This window comes from Aquarana catesbeiana, linkage group LG04, assembly GCF_042186555.1.
Source record: "Aquarana catesbeiana isolate 2022-GZ linkage group LG04, ASM4218655v1, whole genome shotgun sequence".
Lineage (NCBI taxonomy): Eukaryota > Metazoa > Chordata > Amphibia > Anura > Ranidae > Aquarana > Aquarana catesbeiana.
This window is the reverse complement of record NC_133327.1, coordinates 302360988-302386447: the sequence shown is the minus strand read 5'-3', so window position 1 is coordinate 302386447 and position 25460 is coordinate 302360988. Positions and strand designations below refer to the sequence as shown.

Sequence of the window (25460 nt, the reverse complement as noted above, 5' to 3'; positions counted from 1 at the left end):
TAAATGGTTCTAAATGCACTTCATGAGGCAGTGAGCTTTTTAGTGCTTGTATACAGTATATTGCAGTTGTATTGCCCAAAGTCAAAGACATACACCAGGTTGCAGTTTCCCGTAAGTTGTTATTGAAACTAAGCATGAAAAGATTTGGTCATTTATGTTCAACTTTTGCTAAGCTTGATATTTTTGGCTTTTGCTTACCACTGAAGGTTGTGGTTTTTGTTACTGGTTTATAAATACTGATATACAAATCCAGAAAATAAAATTGCCTTGTTTAAATATATGACATACAGTACTTATTTAATAATACAATGCAAATAGCAAATTTCAATGAAAAAAGCAGAAAATAAATGCTTTGCAGTCCAATCAATAAGAAATAATTCTTCATGGATGCTACTGTTTTTTGCACTTTGTACATTGATCTTTGCCTTTTTAAACATAATAGATCTGTTTGCTTTATTAAACATAATACATTTATCAACCAATTATATGGAAATACCAGACTTATGTTTTGAAACAAGTTGGATGACTATAATCACTAGTTCAGTATCATAGAAAACATAATCATAGAATGGTGTTTTGAGATTATCTAAACCTCTTGTGGATAAATGATTATTTGGTTTAGTGTCTAGTAAAGCAAAACAAATACACCATATGAGAAGATATAGAGGTCAGAGAAAACAAATTTATCTTCTATTAGCATTTAGGGCCTGTGAAGGAGCAAAGCAATAAATAATGCTTTACAGGGTAAAATAAACCTTCAGTCGATAATTTATTTTGTTATGTATCGTAGATGTCTCACATCCCCCATCTCTTTAGGTTGTAGATTTTAACAATTGGTGTAGAATTCTCTCTATGTGCTCCTTTATGTGTTTTATGCCTAAATTAGTGCATTTGTTAACAGGTACATTCTTTTTGTTGACAGGCACCACAAAATGTGTGTTCCCTTCTAAAATGTGTTTTACTGTGGATGTAAAGATGTTTCTAAGAGGGCTTCAATCAAATGCATGTATTCGTTTTCCAAGGTTACAATGTCCAAAGATATAGCCTGTTCATCACTGCCCCTTAACAGTAAAGGCAGAAGGACATATATTTAGGCAACACTGCAGTCAGGCAATTACTGTCAGATGATGGTGATCACCAGCTTGTAGCTTGTGTCATTGGGTTGAAGAAAAAAATTGCAAGGTGAACACATACATTAACATATATACTTCCAAACACAGTTAATATGTTATGCAAAAGTTTCAGATTTATAAGAAATATTTCTCTTATTAGTGGATACGGTGTTAAAAGAAAAACAATCCCTCAATAGATTTTCTGTTTCTGAGGGTTTAGTGCAGGCCCAGCCTAGGAGTAGAAAGCATATGTATCAACAAACATAAAGCAGCCCATTTGCGTCCATACCCACTTATAAGCAGGGACAGGGATGCTGTGGTAGGGAAAGGCTAAGCCCATCAAATGGCACATTATAGCTTTAATTCAAGCAAATTATAGCAGCAATTCATGACAAGACTTTCTTGTGCACTTCAAGCATCCTTGATTGTCCTAGCATTAAAGCTATATTTTAAACAATGCCTGCAATTCCATTATGCTAACCAAACTCAGCCAACATCATTTTTAAGTTTATTCGCAGCTTGAACTTTTTTTAGCTTTGGTTAGAGCAGGAAAGGGTTAAAACCTTTTGCACTTTATTTTTTGCTGTTGAAATTTCTGGGAAATGTGAAATTTCTCAAAGTGAGGTGAATTCTCTTCTTAAACTTCCCAATTGGAAGATCCCATGTTCTTGGGAGAATAACATTTTGGACTTCCCTCTGCTCACTTTATTTGTGAGAATGGTTGTGTAGAGGGGTTAACCCCTCTTCCAAACTCACAAAAAAAAGGTTTTGCCCAGAGACACAAAAGTAGCAACATCATAGCTGATATGTGGAATGAACATATGTTACTAAGAAACTTTCTATTTTATAAAAAAAAGTATTAAAGCATATCTAAACTAGGGATGAGCGTCAACTTCGAGTTGAACTCATGTTCGACTCGAACATCGGCTGTTCACAAGTTCGCTGAACAGTGAACAATTTGGGGTGTTCGCGGCAAATTCGAAAGCCGCGGAACACCCTTTAAAAGTCTATGGGAGAAATCAAAAGTGCTAATTTAAAAGACTTATATGCATAGTATTGTCATAAAAAGTGTTTGGGAACCTGGGTCCTGCCCCAGGGGACATGGATCAATGCAAAAAGAAAGTTTTAAAAACGGACGTTTTTTCGGGAGCAGTGATTTTAATAATGCTAAATTTGAAACAATAAAAGTGTAATATTCCTTTAAATTTCATACCTGGGGGGGTGTCTATAGTATGCCTGTAAAGGGGCACATGTTTCCCGTGTTTAGAACAGTCTGACAGCAAAATGACATTTCAAAGGAAAAAAAGTCATTTTAAAACTACTCGCGGCTATATGAATTGTCGGTCCGACAATACACATATAAGTTCATTGATAAAAATGGCATGGGATTTCCCCACAGGGGAACCCTGAACCAAAATTTAAAAAAAATGGTGTGGCATCCCCCTAAATTCCATACCAGGCCCTTCAGGTCTGGTATGGATTTTAAGGGGAACCTCACGCCAAGATTAAAAAAAAAATGGCGTGGGGTCCCCCCCAAAATCCATAACAGACCCTTATCCGAGCACGCAACCTGGCAGGCCGCAGGAAAAGAGGGGGCGAGAGCGCCCCCCCCGAACCGTACCAGGCCACATGCCCTCAACATTAGGAGGGTGCTTTGGGGTCCCCAAGGGCCTCATCCCCACAACCCTTGCCCGGTGGTTGTGGGGGTCTGTGGACAGGGGACTTATCAGAACAAGGGGACCCCCAGATCCCAGCCCCCCGTGTGAAATGGTAGGGGTACAAAAGTACCCCTACCATTTCACAAAAATAGTGTCAAAAATGTTAAAAATGACAAGAGACAGTTTTTGACAATTCCTTTATTTAAATGCTTCTTCTTTTCATCTTCTTTCTTCTATCGTCTTTCTTCTATCTTCCTTCGGTTTCTTCCTCCATCTTCTTCTAGTTCTTCCTCCGGTGCTCTCGTCCGGCATCTGCCTCCGCTGCGTTTTCTTCCCTTCTTCATTCTTGGGCCGCTCCGCATCAATGATGGGAGGCTCCCACTGTGTGATGCTTCTCGTCTTCTGATGGTTCTTAAATAAAGGAGGGTGGGGGCACCCAGTGACCCCGCCCCTTCTGATGCATGGGGACTTGACGGGGACTTCCCTGAGGCTTTCCCAATGACATCAGAGGGCAGTGGGGTCACCCATTATGTAACGGTTAGGCGGTACCTGATGTTCATAGGACAATTCTGCAGAGGAGGGCATGGAAGTGGCAGAGGAGGAGGAGAGGGTAGAGCTCACAGGTCTGGAATCATCACCACCAGCTGTATGGAGACATGGGGGCACAACAAGCTGCAGCACCGAGTCCTGTCCTGCATCATTTCGAGTTACAAGCAGCATTACCCAGTGTGCTGTGAACAAAATGTATCATCCCTGCCCATGCTTGCTGGACCACATGTCAGCAGTAAGGTGGATTTTACGGCTGACTGCCTTACCCAATGATGCCAGAACATTCCCTTCCACGTGATGATAGAGAGATGGAACTGCCTTACGTGAAAAGTAGTAGCGACTGGGAACCTGTCATTGTGGTATAGCACATTGTGCGAATTCATGGAAAAGGGCAGAATCCACCAGGCTGAAAGGCAGAAGTTGGAGAGCCAACAGCTTTGACAAGCTTGCATTCAGATGTTGGGCATGTAGGTGGCAGGGACTGTATTTCTTTTCTGCTGCAGCAGATGGGACAGAGAAATCAGCCAGCTACAGTCTACAGCTGGTGGTGTGCTGCTGGCAGATGTGCTGCTAGTACCTGGGACACCCTGTGCTATACCATCATCCCTGTCAATGGAGGCTGCTGAAAGTTAATGACTCAGTATTGCAGGGGCAGACTGAAGTGGGTAAGGAGGAGGGACAGATTTGTACCCCTTTTGTGTGGCTTGTCAGTGATGGCTGCAATATAAGCCCTACCCCCCAAATAAGCCCTACCCTGTTTCCCTGAAAATAAGCCTTACAATGAAAATAAGACCTACAAGGACTTTAACTAGGGCTTATTTGGAGGTTAGGGCTTATATTGCAGCCATCACTGACAATCACACTAGGTCTTATTTTCGGGGAAACAGGGTATATGACATTACACTGGCAGTAACGCACGCAAAACTATGTGTCGTTAAACTGGTAGTAATGTACACAAAACTATATGGCGTTAAACTGCCAGTAACGCATGCAAAACTATATGACGTTAAACTGGCAGTAACACACACAGAACTATATGGCGTTAAAATGGCCGTAATGCATGCAAAACGATATGGCATTAAACTGGCAGAAACGCACACAAAAGGATATGGCGTTAAACTGGCAGTAGCGCACGCAAAGGGATATTGTGTTAAACTGGCAGTAACACACACAGAACTATATGGTATTAAACTGGCAGTAACGCATGCAAAACTATAAGACGTTAAACTGGCAGTAACGCACATGACTATATGGCATTAAACTGGCAGTAATGCACGCAAAATGATATGGCGTTAAACTGTCAGCAATGCACACAAAACCATATGGCGTTAAACTGGCGGTAATGCACACAGAACTATATGGCGTTAAATTGGCAGTAACACACGCAAAACTATATGGTGTTAAACTGGTAGTAACGCACACAAAATTATATGGCGTTAAACTGCCAGTAACGCATGCAAAACTATATGACGTTAAACTGGCAGTAAGGCACACAACTATATGGCATTAAACTGGCAGTAATGCACGCAAAATGATATGGTGTTAAACTGTCAGTAATGCACACAAAATGATATGCCGTTAAACTGGCAGTAACGCTCACAGAACTATATGGCATTAAACTGGCAGTAACGCACGCAAAACTATATGATGTTAAACTGGCAGTAATGCACACAACTATATGGTATTAAACTGGAAGTAACGCACGCAAAACTATATGACTTTAAACTGGCAGTAACACACACAACTATATGGCGTTAAACTGGCAGTAATGCACACAAAATGATATGGCATTAAACTGTCAGTAATGCACACAAAACGATATGGCGTTAAACTGCCAGTAAAGCACATAGAACTATATGGCGTTAAACTGGCAGTAATGCAAACAAAACTATATGGCATTAAACTGGCAGTATAACAAACACACAGAACTATATGACATTACACTGGCAGTAACGCACGCAAAACTATGTAGCGTTAAACTGGTAGTAACGCACACAAAACTATATGGCGTTAAACTGGCAGTAATGCACAAAACTATATGGCGTTAAATTGGCAGTAACGCATGCAAGGCTATATGCGTTAAACTGGCAGTAATGCATGCAAAATGATATGGCATTAAACTGGCAGTAACGCACAAAACTATATGGCATTAAACTGGCAGTAATGCACGCAAAACTATATGGCGTTAAACTGGCAGTAACGTACACTGAAGTAAATGGCGTTAAACTGGCAGTAACGCACACAGAACTATATGGCGTTAAAATGGCAGTAACGCACAAAACTATATGGCGTTAAACTGGCAGTAATGCACAAAACTATATGGCGTTAAATTGGCAGTAATGCATGCAAGGCTATATGCGTTAAACTGGCAGTAACGCATGCAAAACGATATGGCGTTAAACTGGCAGTAACACACAAAACTATATGGCATTAAACTGGCAGTAATGCACACAAAACTATATTGCGTTAAAATGGCAGTAACGCACACAGAAGTAAATGGCGTTAAACTGGCAGTAACACACAGAAGTAAATGGCGTTAAACTGGCAGTAACACACACAGAAGTAAATGGCGTTAAACTGTGAGTAACGCAATCAAATATATGCTGTTCAACCATCACTACACTGACGCTATCTGAACTGTCCCTACTCTAGCTATACACTAATGTCAAGATTACTGACACGGTCTCACTACACTACACTGAAACTATAATGCCCCGTACACACGGCCGGACATTGATTGGACATTCCGACAACAAAATCCTAGGATTTTTTCCGACGGATGTTGGCTCAAACTTGTCTTGCATACACATGGTCACACAAAGTTGTCGGAAAATCCCATCGTTCTGAACGCGATGACGTAAAACATGTACGTTGGGACTATAAACGGGGCAGTAGCCAATAGCTTTCATCTCTTTATTTATTCTGAGTAGGGATGAGCTTCGAGTTCGAGTCGAACTCATGTTCGACTCGAACATTGGCTGTTCGCAAGTTCACCGAACAGCGAACAATTTGGGGTGTTCGCGGCAAATTCGAATGCCGCGGAACACCCTTTAAAAGTCTATGGGAGAAATCAAAAGTGCTAATTTTAAAGGCTAATATGCAAGTTATTGTCATAAAAAGTGTTTGGGGACCTGGGTCCTGCCCCAGGGGACATGGATCAATGCAAAAAAAAGTTTTAAAAACGGCCGTTTTTTCAGGAGCAGTGATTTTAATAATGCTTAAAGTCAATCAATAAAAGTGTAATATCCCTTTAAATTTCGTACCTGGGGGGTGTCTATAGTGTGCCTGTAAAGGGGCGCATGTTTCCTGTGTTTAGAACAGTCTGACAGCAAAATGACATTTTGAAGGAAAAAACTCATTTAAAACTACCCGCGGCTATTGCATTGCCGACAATACACATAGAAGTTCATTGATAAAAACGGCATGGGAATTCCCCAAAGGGGAACCCCGAACCAAAATTAAAAAAAAAAAATGACGTGGGGGTCCCCCTAAATTCCATACCAGGCCCTTCAGGTCTGGTATGGATATTAAGGGGAACCCCGGCCAAAATTTAAAAAAAAAATGACGTGGGGTTCCCCCTAAATTCCATACCAGACCCTTCAGGTCTGGTATGGATTTTAAGGGGAACCCCGCGCCAAAAAAAAAAAAAAAACGGCGTGGGGTCCCCCCAAACATCCATACCAGACCCTTATCCGAGCACGCAACCTGGCAGGCCGCAGGAAAAGAGGGGGGGACGAGAGTGCGGCCCCCCCTCCCTCCTGAACCGTACCAGGCCACATGCCCTCAACATTGGGAGGGTGCTTTGGGGTAGCCCCCCAAAACACCTTGTCCCCATGTTGATGAGGACAAGGGCCTCATCCCCACAACCCTGGCCGGTGGTTGTGGGGGTCTGCGGGCGGGGGGCTTATCGGAATCTGGAAGCCCCCTTTAACAAGGTGACCCCCAGATCCCGGCCCCCCCCCTGTGTGAAATGGTAAGGGGGTACATAAGTACCCCTACCATTTCACGAAAAAAGTGTCAAAAATGTTAAAAATGACAAGAGACAGTTTTTGACAATTCCTTTATTTAAATGCTTCTTCTATCTTCCTTCATCTTCTGGTTCTTCTGGCTCTTCTGGCTCTTCTGGCTCTTCTGGCTCTTCTGGTTCTTCCTCCGGCGTTCTCGTCCAGCATCTCCTCCGCGGCGTCTTCTATCTTCTTCTCCTCGGGCCGCTCCGCACCCATGGCATGGGGGGGAGGCTCCCGCTCTTCTCTTCTTCTCTTCTTCTTTTCTTCTCTTCTTCATTTTCTTCTCCGGGCCGCTCCGCAATCCATGCTGGCATGGAGCGAGGCTCCCGCTGTGTGACGGCGCTCCTCGTCTGACAGTTCTTAAATAACGGGGGGGCGGGGCCACCCGGTGACCCCGCCCCCTCTGACGCACAGTGACTTGACGGGACTTCCCTGTGACGTCACGGGGAATGCCACAGGGAAGTCCCGTCAAGTCACCGTGCGTCAGAGGGGGGCGGGGTCAGCGGGTGGCCCCGCCCCCCCGTTATTTAAGAACTGTCAGACGAGGAGCGCCGTCACACAGCGGGAGCCTCCCTCCATGCCAGCATGGATTGCGGAGCGGCCCGGAGAAGAAAATGAAGAAGAGAAGAAGAGAAGAAGAGAAGAAAAGAAGAAAAGAAGAAGAGAAGAAGAGAAGAAGAGAAGAGCGGGAGCCTCCTCCCCATGCCATGGGTGCGGAGCGGCCCGAGGAGAAGAAGACAGAAGACGCCGCGGAGGAGATGCTGGACGAGAACGCCGGAGGAAGAACCAGAAGAACCAGAAGAGCCAGAAGAACCAGAAGATGAAGGAAGATAGAAGAAAGAAGAAGCATTTAAATAAAGGAATTGTCAAAAACTGTCTCTTGTCATTTTTAACATTTTTGACACTTTTTTCGTGAAATGGTAGGGGTACTTATGTACCCCCTTACCATTTCACACAGGGGGGGGCCGGGATCTGGGGGTCACCTTGTTAAAGGGGGCTTCCAGATTCCGATAAGCCCCCCGCCCGCAGACCCCCACAACCACCGGCCAGGGTTGTGGGGATGAGGCCCTTGTCCTCATCAACATGGGGACAAGGTGTTTTGGGGGGCTACCCCAAAGCACCCTCCCAATGTTGAGGGCATGTGGCCTGGTACGGTTCAGGAGGGAGGGGGGCCGCACTCTCGTCCCCCCCTCTTTTCCTGCGGCCTGCCAGGTTGCGTGCTCGGATAAGGGTCTGGTATGGATTTTTGGGGGGACCCCACGCCGTTTTTTTTTTTTTTTTTGGCGCGGGGTTCCCCTTAAAATCCATACCAGACCTGAAGGGTCTGGTATGGAATTTAGGGGGGACCCCACGTCATTTTTTTTTTTTAATTTTGGCCGGGGTTCCCCTTAATATCCATACCAGACCTGAAGGGCCTGGTATGGAATTTAAGAGGACTCCCACGTCATTTTTTTTTTTTAATTTTGGTTCGGGGTTCCCCTTTGGGGAATTCCCATGCCGTTTTTATCAATGAACTTCTATGTGTATTGTCGGCAATGCAATAGCCGCGGGTAGTTTTAAATGAGTTTTTTCCTTCAAAATGTCATTTTGCTGTCAGACTGTTCTAAACACAGGAAACATGCGCCCCTTTACAGGCATACTATAGACACCCCCCAGGTACGAAATTTAAAGGGATATTACACTTTTATTGTTTGACTTTAAGCATTATTAAAATCACTGCTCCTGAAAAAACGGCCGTTTTTAAAACTTTTTTTTGCATTGATCCATGTCCCCTGGGGCAGGACCCAGGTCCCCAAACACTTTTTATGACAATAACTTGCATATAAGCCTTTAAAATTAGCACTTTTGATTATTCATGTTCGTGTCCCATAGACTTTAACGGTGTTCGCATGTTCGAACGAACTTTTTTCCTGTTCGCATGTTCTGGTGCGAACCGAACAGGGGGGTGTTCGGCTCATCCCTAATTCTGAGCATGCGTGGCACTTTGTGCGTCGGATTTGTGTACACACGATCGGAAATTCCGACAACGGATTTTGTTGTCGGAAAATTTTATAGCCTGCTCTCAAACTTTGTGTGTTGGAAAATCGGATGGAAAATGTGTGATGGAGCCTACACATGGTCGGAATTTCCGACAACAAGGTCCTATCACACATTTTCCGTCGGAAAATCCGACCGTGTGTACGGGGCATATGAGCTGTCCCTACTCTACACTAATGTATGTATGAATGACACACTCTCACTCCACTACAGTGAAACTATTTGAGCTGTCCCTACTCTAGCTGCACACTATGCAAAGCTGAATGATGGTCCTCCTCACTACACTCACACTATCCCTAGACTGACACTAAACTAATATTCTACACTGCCAATTGAAGCAAAATAGCACAGTATAGTACACTAACTAACTGAACAGAGCCCTGTTCTATCTCTCTCCATCCCAAAATCACACTGAAAATGGCTGCCATTGAAAGAATACTTTTATACTGTGGGGCAGGAATGAGCCATGATTGGATAAAGTCCTGATGACAGTGTCCAATCATGACTCTGACAGTGCTCTGTGCCCTGATTGGCTGAAGCTTTCACTGCTTTAGCCAATCAGGGCTTGCAATGCACTGTTCAGCGCCGCAATGCATTGTGGTCGGTTCGGGGGCCGAATAAACAGCCGAATGACCCATATGTTCAGCTGTTCACCGAACGACCGAACAACAAAAGTTCAGCCCGAACTTATGCTCGGGCCAAACCGTTTGCCCATCCCTAATCTAAACCCAAGAACCAAAAAGTTACAGTATTGAAAGTCCTTTATTTTAACCTGGTAATCCTGTCCTTAACATACTTCCTATTCTATTATGACAAATGTACTGAACAGCGTTGTCACCCTAGGACAGGTAATGTGTTAGGACTATATAACCCTGTGTTAGGATTGCATACACCTCTCTCCCTCTTCTTTTTAATAGGGAGGGGGTGTTTTGTAGGTTATAGAGATAGAAGAGAGCAATGCTAACTGACAATAGTCCAGAGAACACAGGCATTTATCAGCTGAAGAGATTTCTGGCTAAATGAACAGATTGTTTTGTACTTATTGAATATACTGAAAACACTTTTGATGGTGTATTTAACAGACCAAAAGTGAGCAGAGAAATGTATTGGTAAAGTTTACATACACTTTCTACCATTTGCTGCTCGACCACAGTACATTTACTGCAAATGGGCAGCAGCTACAGGCTGGGCAATGTAACAGTATGTCACCACCAAATTTCTGGTTTTGCAGCAGATTCCTGCTGACTTGTGCTGTAATTTGACACAACACAAGTTTGTCATCAGGTTACAGCCAATGATTATGGCTATACACCTGCTGATTGGCCATGGCCAATCACAGCACAGAGTTCTGTGTATACAAACACACAAAACTTTGTACACAGACAGTGATCTGGCTGTTTCTTCTCCCTAAAATCAACTCTGAGTTCAGGGAGAAAAAGCAGACAAATCTGTGAGAAAAAGCAGCACACATTACACTTGTTAGGCACACAGTTGATTTGCCCTTGATGTTAACCCAGTGTCATTAGTACAGTGTCAGTATTCTTACTGATAACTGCATTAGTGTTACTAGTGACGTCAGTGTCAGTTAGACATTTAGTATCCCTTCCAGTCAGTGTCGGTTGGTGCAAGATTCCGCACCACACTACCACAGTCACTGATCACCGCCAATACTAATATAGTGTCTGTACAGATCAGTACCTTGATCATTGGAGCTATACTAGCATCCTCAATAGTATAGTGTCCCCAGAAACACAGGTTGCTTATGACCAAAGACACATTTTATAACAGAAAGTAGAATATATATATATTTTTTTTTCTTTCAAAATTGTCAGCCTTTTTTTATTTATATAATAATTAAAAAAACTCCAGTGGTGATCAAACACAACCAAAAGGAAGCTATATTTGTGTGAAATAAAATATATAAATATAATTTGCGTACAGTGTTGCACGACCAAGCAATTGCCAGTTACAGTAGAACAGTGCTGAATAGCAAAAAATGTCCTGGTCATGAGGGGGGTAAAACCTTCTGGGGTCAAGTAGTTAAATACCAAGGAAGCTCATATCATCCCGCAATTTTTTTAAATTCAGACTTTTTGTAAATGTCAGACACCTTTTTAGGACCTGCTCAATGAATACAATCCCACAATGATTGCTACTCTTTTAAAAATTGCAGAGGTTAAATGTTTAAATTCTCCATTCTGTCATTCACATATAGAAACAAATCCCTGAGATTTCAGGCCAAATGTTCCAAACCAAGATTGACAGCTAGCAGATCAACTTTATGTTTATGGATTGTATTGCAGCTGGATGAATTGGAAACATGTTAAAACTACATGAAAGGTAATGATTTCTCTTTTGAATTTCTAAAAGGAATTGGTAAATGTGCATTGCTAGTGGGCATCACCAATGCTGTATCCTGGCCTAGGCCAAAAAGGCCCAGGCCTAGGGCAGCACTTTGCAGGGGCGCAGCACGGAAAGAGTCCCCGACGGGTTGTGTTACACTATTAGTGAGGGGTGGACTGGGCTGAGAGGCAAATTGGTCTAGCACCCCCATAAAGCGGCCGCACTGCTTCGGGTATGCGGGCGGCCGGCATTTCACAACTGTGGGGAGGGTGCCGCTTCTAATTTTGACTGTCCTATTATCCTGCACCACAAACCTTCCTCACTGTGCTATATGTTTTCTGCTGCACCATTGGCATGGTTATATCTTCTTAGTCCGCTCCATAAAATCAGAAATTTGTGCTTAAAGTAGAACTATAGGCAACATTTTTTTTTTTCATTTTGGATAGAATAAGGGAGGGTTATAGCCCCTGTCAGTTTATTTTTTACCATTCCTGTCCCATTGCAGAGATTCCCCTTTACTTCCTGCCCCATAGCCAAACATGAAGTGAGAGGAAATCTATGCAAATTAAGGGAATCCATTGCCCGCCCCCAGGCCCTCAGAACTAGTGTCCCCACTCGAAAATTTCAGGGCGGGTCTTAAACAGCAAGGGGTGTGGCCTTGATAGGAAGGGGTGGGTCATATTTAAATTAGGGAGTGCACGAGTTTAGTCAGGCCTAGGGCAGCACAAAACCTAAATACACTACTGGGCACCACATGCTGAAACTAATTAATGCTTGGAGCATTGTCTTTTTTGACAAATCTCATCTATTGAGTTCCAGAAGTTAAAATTTGTCCTTGCAGGTAGAAATTACTGTTACTGACATTTAAATTCTTAATTTTATTTATTATTTGCATGTACCATAGGTGCATAAATATTCAAAGTATATATAGAATGTGAATTTTGAACATCCTGATTCAAACCACTCTTATGTCCTGTACACATGGTCGGACATTGATCGGATATTCTGACAACAAAATCCATGGATTTTTTCCGACGGATGTTGGCTCAAACTTGTCTTGCATACACATGGTCACACAAAGTTGTCGGAAAATCCGATCATTCTGAACGCAGTGACATAAAACAGGTACTTGGGACTATAAACGGGGCAGTAGCCAATAGCTTTCGTTACTTAATTTATTCTGAGCATGCATGGCACTTTGTGCATTGGATTTGTGTACACACGATCGGAATTTCCGACAACGGATTTTGTTGTCGGAAAATTTTATAGCCTGCTCTCAAACTCTGTGTGTCGGAAATTCCTATGGAAAATGTGTGATAGTGCCCACGCACGGTCAGAATTTCCGACAACAAGGTCCTATCACACATTTTCCATTGGAAAATCCTATTGTGTGTACAGGGCATAACAGATACAACATGTTTCATGATTAATAAACTATGCATCTATGGCTGCTCTCTGCAGAGTTGTTGGCACTGTGGGAAATATATTACCTAATTAGTATACAAGGAACAGCTATTAACTGTTGTGAATTTTTACAAACACTCTTTGATTTTTATTTTGCAAGATGTCGATCTAAAATGTGAGCTTCTTTTAATTTGAGTGTTAATGGCTCAAAGGCAGGCTGCCTGTCATTGTCGCTAGTCTTTATTCACAGATTCGCTTTATGGATTTTTTTCTTCTCTGATATATTAAACTAGATGTATGCAGTAGCAACACTTCACTAATAAGTAATAAAAAATGCCACACCATAATGATAAAGTAACCTTATTGCTGCCAGAGCCATTTTTGCATTTTTTGCACACATGTTTATAAAATCATTTTGGGCCTTAATTTGATGTGCTTTTTTTTCTTTTTTTGCTTAACTTTTTTTTCATCACATAGGGGACAAGAAGTCCCCTACAGTATGTGATGATTTTTAGGTGACAGGTTCTCTTCAATGATACATGCAGGGTCAAAGACCATGTCTTCTCTGGGCTCCACTGAATACATTGCAATGCAGATCGCATTGCATTACATCCCCTCTTTGCTATGCTAGCTGGGGACACTGAGAGCCTGACTTGGAAGTGACGTCATACATGTCGATTTCTGAGTCACAGCAAGAAGGGGAGGAGAGTGGACATCTTTCTCATTCCCCTCCACCCGCTGGCACTGGCCAGGCCCTCTGCAAGCGGAGCCCAGAATACATGGCCTGGGGCACGCACGTGTGGGGGGGGGGCACTGGTACCAGGGGTGTGTGGAGGCAATTGGGCAGAAGTGCAGCTACCCGAATGCATCCACCTGATGGTCAGGAGTCTGCCGGTCAGTTTTACACACAATGAATGGGAAGATCTGGCTCACAATTAGTATTGCAATTTATTACAAAGATGTTTAACAGGGTTGAGGTCAGAGCTCTGTGTAGGCCACTCAATTTCCTCCACACAAAAAAGTACACTTTACTGGAAACACCTGAATTCAGTAATGTTTTCTGATGTGTTATATATAAATCAATAACGTCTAAGTGGTTTTCTGAGTTGCTTATTATGTCTACAGCTGATACAGAGAACTAAGTGAATCTCTGAAACAGAAACACATACAGCAAACACCTTTTATTAGTATAGTGGATGAAAGTTAAAACCTCTGCTATTTTTCTATGTATATCCACTGGCAACGGTGAAAAACTTTGGCCAACGAGATATGGTGAAATTTCACCAGTGGAGACATAGACAGCAATTAAAATTTAGCAGGAGTCCTTTCCTTCTTTGGAACGCATTGAGCCTTTAGAGAGTTGTGCACAAATATTCACAAAATATAATGAGGGTGGAATTGATAATATTCCAGCTCTTTAAAATTGGATGTTTTTTTCCCTTTTCACCTCTAAGAATCTGCTTTGTTGTCTTTATCAGACATGCCAAAAATCATGAATCATTAAAAACAATTTAAGGCATATGGCCTATTGATGACACAGCTTACAACAAAATGCAAAGAAAAGAAAATTAAACAACCAAGGACCTGCATATTAATTATAAGATTATTAATATTAATAATATATCTGAGGATTTAACATAAGTATATTTGATTGTGGTAAACACTGAAATGTTTTACTAAAGCCATGGGAAACGGTGTTGCTGAAACATTGTATGTTGAGGCAGACTACTAAAAGCCAATACCTGCTTATTACCCCCTTTCTAAAATCACCACATTAATGAGATAAAAACAGTACAATGTTAAAAACCATATTTACCTTACCCTGGTTTCTGCCTGCAGTACCAAGGTAAGGGTGGCATCATTATCTTTTCATCAAGATCCTGGGAACACTGTGGCTCTCAAAACCCATATGCATAGTACTGGAGTAGTAGTTCTCACAAGCATTGTTTCCTGTTTTCATGTTTGGATTGAGCCCTTTTTTTTTTGCTGATGACGTTTTTTCTTTTAATGTAATGGCATGTCAGTGCATTACTTGAATAAAACCTCATTTTAAGGATTTACACTATGTGGTGTTTATCTCTTTGCTGATACTTTCCACTGGATACTACAATCTGAGACCAGAGGAGTATCGTTTTTGATGTGACAGTTGGATAATCCCTCCTCCTTTTTGTATGCTAAGGAACAACTGTGGATGGAGTATATGAGATTTATGAGCCCCTTTTGACCACCAGTACATTCTAACTTATAATTGTAACCACTTCAGCTCAAGAAGATTTACCCCCCTTCATGACCAGACCATTTTTAACTGTGTTACTTTAGCTGAAAATTGAACGGTCGTGCGATGTTGCACCCAAAAAAGATTGATGTCCTTTGATTTTGGATTTGATCACCTCTGCAGTTTTTCTTTTCTGCACTATAAACAACAAAAGAGCGACAATTTTGAAAAAAATAAATACATTTTTTACTTTCTGCTATAAAACACATCCAATAAATTTTTTAAAAAAATCTAATTTCTTCATCAATTTAGGCCAAAATGTATTCTGCTACATATTTTTGGTAAAAAAAATCCCAATAAGCTTATATTGATTGGTTTATGCAAAAGTTATTGCATCTACAAACTATGCGATAGATTTATAGAATTATTTTTTTTTTTACTAGTAATGGCGATCAGCAATTTTTAGCGGGACTGCTACATTGTGGGACAAATTTGACACTAAGTGACACCTTTTGGGGACCAGTGCTTGCTAACTGTGTTGGGGATGCTCTGACTGAACGAAGACAGACATCTATGTTCCTGCTTAGCAGAAACATAAGATCTCCACGTTCTCCCGTCAGAAAGGCGATCTGCCTTGTTTACATTGGCAGACTACCATTCTGCCTCTCTCTGGAACGATCGTGGGGGCAATGTCCACCTGACCCACTGATTGGCTCCCCCTCTGTCCAATCAGCATGTGATCGGGCCTCCAGCAGCATGCACGTTCCCCCTAGAGGCTTTTGCAATAGAGCCACTTTGCCGCAGTACATGTACGTTACGTGGTCGGCAACTGGTTAAGTTAAAAATAAATCAGGCCCCCTTTAACCTGATAAGGTAACAGGATGCAAACTCAAGATAGATGGCACTGTTTTCTCTAGGTAGGCAATTGTTGGGTGCTTTCAGAAAAGTGCTGCTGCACAAAGACTGATTAACCACTTCAGCCCCAGAATATTTGGCTACTCAAAGACCAGGCCATTTTTTGCAATACGGAACTGCGTCACTTTAACTGACAATTGCGTGGTCGTGCGACGTACCCAAACAAAATTGGTGGTATTTGATCATCTCTGCGGTTTTTATTTTTTGCGCTATAAACAAAAAAAAGTGACAATTTAAAAAAAACACAATATTTTGTATTTTTTTGCTATAATAAATATCCCCAATTTTTTTTTTAAAAAAAAGCTAATTTTTTTCCTCAGTTTAGGCCGATATGTATTCTTCTACATATTTTTGGTAATAAAAATCGCAATAAGTGTATATTGATTGGTTTTTGCAAAAGTTATAGCATCTACAAAATAGGGGAAAGATTTATAGCATTTTTATTATTTTTTTTTGCAAGTAATGGCAGTAATCAAATAAACAAACACATGAATCGCGCTGATAAATAAATATAAACAATGAATAATGAATAAAAGTAAGTGAAATATTAATCACTACACAAATTATGTGACATATAATGACCGGACTGGGTTTGTGTAATACACAAAATCAAATAATATGTAAGTCTCTGTGATCACTGATAACAAATGTCATCCACCCGTGCAAAAAAGAAAAAACAATATAGTCCTTATGAGACGGTCTTCAACTATTGTGTAACGTAGAAATGTGATCCACCACCGGTATAGAAGGAGTTACTCCTTACCAGACAGGCATGATCGCCCATTACAGAGGATCATGAAAAGCATGACAGCTGTGACTTTGACTGTATCTCCCATGCTGGTCTGCCACTAGGACCTCGGATCATCACATTAAATAGATCGGCTCAGATGGAATGCATGGCATGTAACAGAAATAGGGAAACTCTGATCATGTAAAACCTTTTTAAAATTTTATTAGGTAATAAGACAAAAACACACTTACAGAAGTAGCTTCATAAACAAGCCCCTGGATGACGTAATTCTATTACGAAATGTGTAGGGCGGAGCAGGACGACGTACTGACGTCACCTCCAGTCACTGCTCTCGCTTCCAGTAGGACGGGTCTGTCCGAGTGTGTTCGGCCGACACATCGGACTTCAGGCTTGTTTATGAAGTGACTTCTGTAAGTGTGTTTTTGTCTTATTACCTAATAACATTTTAAAAAGGTTTTACATGATCGGAGTTTCCCTATTTCTGTTACATGCCATGCATTCCATCTGAGCCGATCTATTTAATGTGATGATCCGAGGTCCTAACGGCAGACCAGCATGGGAGATACACTCAAAGTCACAGCTGTCATGCTTTTCATGATCCTCTGTAATGGGCGATCATGCCTGTCTGGTAAGGAGTAACCCCTTCTATACCGGTGGTGGATCACATTTCTACGTTACACAATAGTTGAAGACCGTCTCATGCGGACTATATTGTTTTTTAATTTTTGCATGGGTGGATGACATTTGTTATCAGTGATCACAGAGATTTACATATTATTTGATTTTGTGTATTACACAAACCCAGTCCGGTCATTATATATCACATAATTTGTGTAGTGATTAATATTTCACTTACTTTTATTCATTATTCATTGTTTATGTTTATTTATCAGCGCGATTCATGTGTTTGTTTATTTAATTGCTATATGGGTGTCATATATTTAGAATTGCTGCTTTTCACAGTTTATTAGTTTATGATTTAACTTTTCTGAGCTATTTTTCCACACACACCTTAGCGCCGTTTTTTCTTGCTTTTTTCTTAATGGCAGTGATCAGCCATTTTATCGGGACTGCGACATTATGGCGGACAGATTGGACACTTTTGGCACATTTTTGGGACCATTGGCATTTATACATTGATCAGTGCTATAAAAATACACTGATTACTGGGTAAATGTCACTGGCAGGGAAGGGGTTAACACCAGGGGGCGATCAAGGGGTTAACTATGTTCCCTAGGGAGTGATTCTAACTGTGGGGGATGGGACTGACTAGGTGAGGACAGCGATCGTTGTTCATACATTGTATGAACAACGATTGCTGTCCCCACCCCTGACAGCACGGAGATCTGTCTGTTCACATTGACAGATTTCCATTCTGTCTCTGTGTGGAGCAATCACGGGTGCCCGGTGGTCATTGCGACCGCCGGGCACAAGCATCAGCTTCGGCGTTGCGCCCTAGTGGTCAAAAGGCAAACCGATGTACAGCTACGTCGGTTTGCCCAGGGGAGTCAACCTGCCACAGTACAACTGTGGCGGCTGGTCAGGAAGGGGTTAAAAAAACCTTGCAAAAACTTGCGTGTCAAAACAATTTGCAGATTCAATTATATAAACAACTAAAGTCACATTCAAGTTGAACTTTTCCCATAAAACTGGAGCTTGGCTCTATGCATTCTACCTCCCAATTACTGATGGGAAAATGTGGTTTGCAAACATGTCCAAGAGTCTGCAAATTGTGAATTCCATTGAAGTCAATAGGAGGTGAATGTGGAAAATTAATTCTCACCATTTGCAATGCCTAAAAGCTGAGGGATTGTCAAATTAGGGACATGGATAGCTGGGGACCATTCTTGGGGCCATGCAACAATGCAAAGAAAAAAAAAACCTTTCAGCAGGGAGCACCTCTTTTAATAAGGCCTAAATTGAAACATTAAAAATATTAAATTCTGTTAAATAAAATGCTTGGGAGATACCCTTAACCTGCATTTAAGTGACACTACTGTTGTACTGTATATACACTTATGAAAGTGACATTTTATAAAGAAAAAAATGCAGCTAAATTATATTCCCCTGCCAGCTTGTATTTTTTGTGAAAAATGGCATGAAGACACCCAAAAGCAAACAAAGGCCATGGGGAGCTGGGCACTGCCCTAGGGGATATGCCCTAATGCAAACATTTTTTTTTGCTTGGAACATGGAACTCAGGGACAGAAATGCACCAATGAAAAAAAAAAAAATTAATTAATATACCTTTCAGCAGGGAGCAGCTCTTTTATTAAGGCTTAAAGTAAAACATTAAAATACAAAATTCCTTTAAAGAAAATGCTTGGCTGATGCCCTAAATCCAGTGGAAGTGGCACCACTGTAGGATATATACAAGCAAAAGTGACGTTTTATAAAGAAAAAAAATGCAGCTAAATGACATTTCCCTGCCAGCCTGTTTTTTTTTCTGTGAAAAATGACATAGGGACCGTCCAAACTCAAACAAAGGGCACAGGGAGCTGGGCACTGCCCTCTGAGACATGTATTGATGCAAAAACATTTTTTATATTCAATGTTCTCCTTTTACCATCCAAGAAGAAACATCTGCCAAGTTGAGAACCGATTACCTAGCTCATCGATCGAACTCTGATCAACCCTCGGACATTAATTGCAAGTATTTTTCTTTCCCAATTCTACCTTATTCCTTTGTGGCTGTATATTGTCTGTATCTTTTGAAACAACTTTTTCTGTAAATGTTTTATCTGCATCAACTTTGACCTTTTCATAATAAACCCTTATGTTGAAAATTATAATTGGTATTGCTAAAATTACGAGTCTCGCCTGGCTCGGTCTTTTAAACGGGGGTGGTGGCAGTTAAAGGGTTAAATGTGTAATTAGCCCAGTGACAATCACTCTCAGGCTGCTCGCACCTAGATTGTGGTCCCGCAAGCTGGAAAATCTTTGTGCTGGGCGCAGCTGAGAGTGGCATTGTTACGTAAGTGACAACGTGGTGTGAGGTTGGCCGGTCCTTTGTTGCAAGTTAGCGAGGAGGGCAAAGATCTGACACCCGCGTATTCTAATCCACTCCCTGGTCATCTCCCGCCTTGACTACTGCAACTCCCTCGTCATTGGTTTACCTCTAAATAGGTTATCCCCACTTCAGTCCATCATGAACGCTGCTGCCAGGCTCATCCACCTCACAAACCGCTCAGCGTCTGCTACACCCCTCTGCCAATCCCTTCATTGGCTGCCACTCAGTCACCAAATTAAATTCAAGATACTAACTATAACTTACAAAGTCATCCACAACCTGGCCCCCAGCTACATCTCTAACCTAGTCACAAAATACCAACCTAATCGTTCTCTTCGCTCCTCCCAAGACCTCCTGCTCTCAAACTCCCTTGTCACCTCATCCCATGCTCGCCTTCAGGACTTCTCCAGAGCCTCCCCCATCCTCTGGAATGCTCTACCCCAATATGTCCGATTTTCTCCTACTTTATCCACTTTCAGACGATCCCTGAAAACTCATCTCTTCAGAGAAGCCTATCTGGCCCCCACCTAACAACTGTACATTTATCTTCTCAATCAGCACATCACCCACAGTTATTACCTCTTGTATCTCTTGACCTTCTCTCTTAGATTGTAATCTCTAAGGAGCAGGGCCCTCTGATTTCTACTGTATTAAAGTGTATTGTATTTGTACTGTCTACCCTTAAGTTGTAAAGCGCTACGTAAACTGTTGGCGCTATATAAATCCTGTATAATAATAATAATAATAATAATAATAATAATGTGAAACAGTTCTTTTACTAAAAGCTTAAAATGAAATTGTAAAAACATGAATTCCTTTAAAAAACATACTTGGAGATGCCTTGCACCTGCCTCACTTGAGCATGCAGCCTGGCTGGAGAGCAAGTGGGGGAGGCAAGCGTGTACCCTTCTGAACCATACCAGATCACGTGCCCTCAACATGGAGAGGGACCTTGCTAGGCATGACCATATTTGGTCAATGATGTCAGACAGCATTCCCTGCCCCTTTGTTTACATTTAGTTTACATTTTGCTACTGGTTGGTGCCTGAATGGGACTGGGATGAGTCACTGGTTGTTAGGATGCAGACAGCTTTAGCCTCCAAACAACCAATGGGGGGGATAGATGCATGGCCCTGAGCGGAAAGCTGTCACATTTAGTGTCAATAGTAATATGGCCACTAAATGCATGACTTTCTGCAGAAACTAGAGTTTTGCTTTGACTGGTGGGCAAAGGTTATTTAGTTCACCCAATGTGGTGCACAACTAGAATCTGTTGTGTGGTGGCAAACTTGAATCACATCCCTACTGGAATGTGTGGTCTCATTACCCAATAGGTAGACTGAAGTGATTGGAAGGATGAAGCCAAGCTGGATGTTTAAAGGAAAAGCTTGTGTATGGCTGCTGTAATATTTGTATTTACTGACTGTTTTGACATGTGGATTTAACTAAATGTAACCTCTGCCTATGCATGTTTTCCTCATATGCTCAGTTCTGTCGAACCAAAACGTTTTTTTGTTTCTGGTAGGACAATAAAGAGCATTTTCATCAGTGGGCCCAATAATGGGTTTGCCATGTGGCTAATATTTAACTGAACTAAATCATTAGATCTTTTTTAAAAACAAAGGCTGTAGATTACCTACCCAATATGCATGGTTTACAGAACCAGACACACTTTTTTTTTTAGGGAAGAGCAATCCATCAATGTGCAGTCTATGATTAAGGTTGACTGTCTATGTACCAGGAAACTATTTAATATAAACATTTGGTGTGGCTTTTGGGGTGTCAGGGTGCAGCTTTCATTCTTAAATTTTCTATTTCAGAACGAGTCAAGATGGAAGCCAACACCTGGGACTGAGCAGCTAGGGAACAAGTATTTGGAAGAGAACAGTGGATTCATCTCAAATGTGCAGTCTACATGGTACATGATGTGGTAACACACTACATTTTGGGGGCAACTGTGCTGTGTTGGGTCATTTCTTCCACTGGATTTCCCATCTGTGAAGAGATGTTTGCCCTGCATTTCCTGTATTTGGAGTCCGGGATACTTTGAGAAGTTCCTTTTATTACTATATTCCTAAACTATATTGCATTCAAAAGCAGCAGTAGATTCATATGATCATAGGATGCCACAGTTGTTTACAGTAAAATGCATCTTGCCTTAGTATCCAAAATCTCCAGTTACTGGGATGGACAAAGATGAAGTAGAAACAAAGAGTAATTAGAAGAGTCAAGAACATGTTGGGATATAAAATATATAGACAGAAAATAAATTGTGAAAATATACAAATGTAGGTGAAATTGAGATTCAAACTTGCACAGCTAAACAAAGGAGCAGATATGAAGAAAATAATCACATTAGGCAAGGCTAAAGTTTGGACAATTGCTGCCATTGGACACACTGTGCTGTGTATCAAGGCTGTTAAACTGCAAATACAGGCATACCCCACGTTTAAGTACACAATAGGGTTTATTTACTAAAGCTGGAAAGTGCAAAATAGGGCTCACTTCTGCACAGAAACCAATGAGCTTCCAGGTTTTATTACCAAAGCTTAATTGAACAAGCTGGGGTTAGAAGCTCATTGGTTTCTATGCAGAATTGAGCCTGATTTTGCACTTTTCAGCTTTAGTAAATAAACCCCATTGTGTACTTAAAAGTGGGGTATGCCTGTTCACTAACAATGTGGCCAAGCCATGCTTACTCTAGGCTGGGTTCACACTAGCGCAAATTGAATGCGTGTTTCCTCGCATCCAATTTGCATGACAGGAGATCATGACTGGCTCTCTATGGAGCCAGTTCACATATCTCTGGGGCGGCTGCAGATCGAATTGTATAGAGGTCCTGTGCAGCTCTGTTTCAGGGATGCATTCAGGCAAAATTCATCCCTGATTTGTCCCTGAAACGGAGAACAGGGATGCACCGGACCCCTGCTGCGAGCCACATGCAGTTTAGATGTGTACCCAGCCTAATATTTACCTTTGCTCTGTTTTAATGTATGTGTAATATACAGTATAGTATACTAAGCTTTATTAATGCCACCTATTCTGTTTGATTTTGCTCTACAGCTGAATACTTTGTGTCACATGCCCACTGCAGGAATTTTTTTAACATTTAATTTTTTCTGCATGCTTTGCAGACCTAGGCAGTGCCTGCTCATTCTTGTTTACATTATTATGATAATGATAACTGCATCTCTATATGGCACTGTAGCCCTGGTCCTTTTATTTAGGATTATGTCATTGCCCAGTCTCCCAAAGTCAATACTCCCAAAGTTAAAAACATACTTAAGTAAATTGCACTCTTTGCTCCACATTAAAGTGATTGTAAAGTCTTGTTTAAAAATAAAAAATAACAAACATGGTATACTTACCTCCCCGTTGCAATGGTTTAGCACAGGGCAGCCTGGATCCCCCTCTTCTCGGGTCCCTCTTCGCTAGCCCCTCCCTCCTGTCGAGTGCACCCACAGCAAGCAGCTTGCTATGGGGGCACCTGAGCTAAGCTGCAGCTTTGTGTGTCCATTCAGACATGGAGCTGCTGTTTGCCCCGCCCCCTCTCTCACCTGACAACTGCGGGAGCCAATGGTGCCACTGCTGTGTCTCAGCCAAGCAGGAGGGAGAGTCCCAGAAGGCCAAGGGACTTGTGGACATCGCTGGACAGAGATGGGGCTCAGGTAGGTATTAGGGGGTGCTGGGGAGGGTGCTACACACAGAAGGTTCTTTATCTTAATGCATAGAATGTATTAAGATAAAAAAAAAAAAACCTTCTGCCTTAACAACACCTTTAAAACTCATTGTTACCATTATTGATAATATTAATTAATGTTAAGGGATATTTTTTAAGTGATAGGTCTATATCAATGATAATGCAGAATAATGCTGGAATGGAGCTTTAAATATTATGACTGTCTATTAAGGCAGCTGCTTGTTCTATATAAATTACTGAATTGAATTTTCCACCTTACTAAATCTTTATGTGTGACATGGCAAACAGCAGTCTCAAGCCATCTGTGTGCTTTTCAATGCTAAAACCTATGTTTGCCAAACCAGGTATATTGGGAGTTCACTTAGCAAATTCCAGGCTTCCCATCCAAGATATAAATGCCAAAAATTGAATTTGCTACTAACTTTGTTTATGAAACCATACTATAATTCAGTCTTGCTTTGATAATGCCATGTATTTGTAGATGTAAAGTTAAAGCACTTTCTTTTAAATGTATATGTGAGGATAACAAGTAACCTAATGAATAGAACTAACCAAATTAAATACATTTTTTACATATAGTCAGCATTTTTTTTTTACTTATGAACGAAACATTAAAACTGAGATTTTTAAAATTATGTATCTTCATAGCTAGCATGGATATATCAGCATGGTAAGCATTTGCCTGGATACAATAGAAATTCCATACTAGCTCAGCAAACCTGTTCTTGTCAGGATTGACAATAAAGTTATATGCAAATCTGGAATTTCCTGAAGAAGCCAGTCTTTATCACTCCTCCCTCCTTTGACCCCAAAGTTCAAAGAGCATGCCCTTTGCAGTATAAGGAGCATTAGGAATAATTAGGGAGAGTTGAAGACAGGATTTTTACACAAGTTGAGACTATATACAATGTATCTGTCTAGTTTTCCATGGAGGTCATGTATCTTTACTTATTGTTTGTAAAAAAAAAATTTTTTTTGCTTTTCTTTAAAAAAAAAAAATAGATGTGTTTACAAAATTGACAGGTGGATATTAACATTAATTTAGTGTTCACATTTATAAACGTTTAGCTGATTACTACAGGTATGATTTTTTATTATTATTATTATGATTAATATTATACAGGATTTATTTAGCACCAACAGTTTGTGCAGCGCTTTACAACATGAGATTTACAGTACTAATGGAAACATTTTGACCCTGGTATGAGGAATTTATTATTTCTGAATATGAGCTGCAGCTATACCCATAGAAAGAATGTTTGCAAATATATTGTGACAGCAATTTCCTGTAATCAAAGTGTCTTGAGAAGATTCAGTGTTTCAGTGTTGGAAATTGTAATATGAATACTGGTCCAGAACCCAAGGGAGCAGGACCTTGTCATTTTCTGCTACAGGACAAAATGCTTAATAAGCATGATTTTTTTTAAAAACAATGAATCCATAAAGAAAAAGAAGACACAGCTAAAAGATTTTAGGTTTTTATATATATATATATATTACTGTTTTTATGTTTTGTGTGGAGTTGTCCATTATATTTTCAGCTTAACTATCTATGGATGTTTATAGGAATATTAACAAATATAATATTTTTATTGTGTAATTAATAGAACACAAAAAAACCTTAATGTAATAAAGTGCATTTGAGAGATTGTTTGTTGAGGAGTTTAAATAGACTGGTTATAAACCATGATGATCCAAAGTGAATATAAGACAAAGCTATGATTTTACAGTTATCACAACCAATGATAATAATTTGTGT

General features: G+C 41.0%; 1 protein-coding gene across 4 annotated transcripts in view; it reads right to left on the bottom strand.

The window, feature by feature from the left end:
- The window catches only part of ADGRB3 (adhesion G protein-coupled receptor B3), a 1384867-nt gene that overhangs the window by 124167 nt on the left and 1235240 nt on the right, over positions 1 to 25460 (bottom strand). The window lies entirely within an intron of this gene.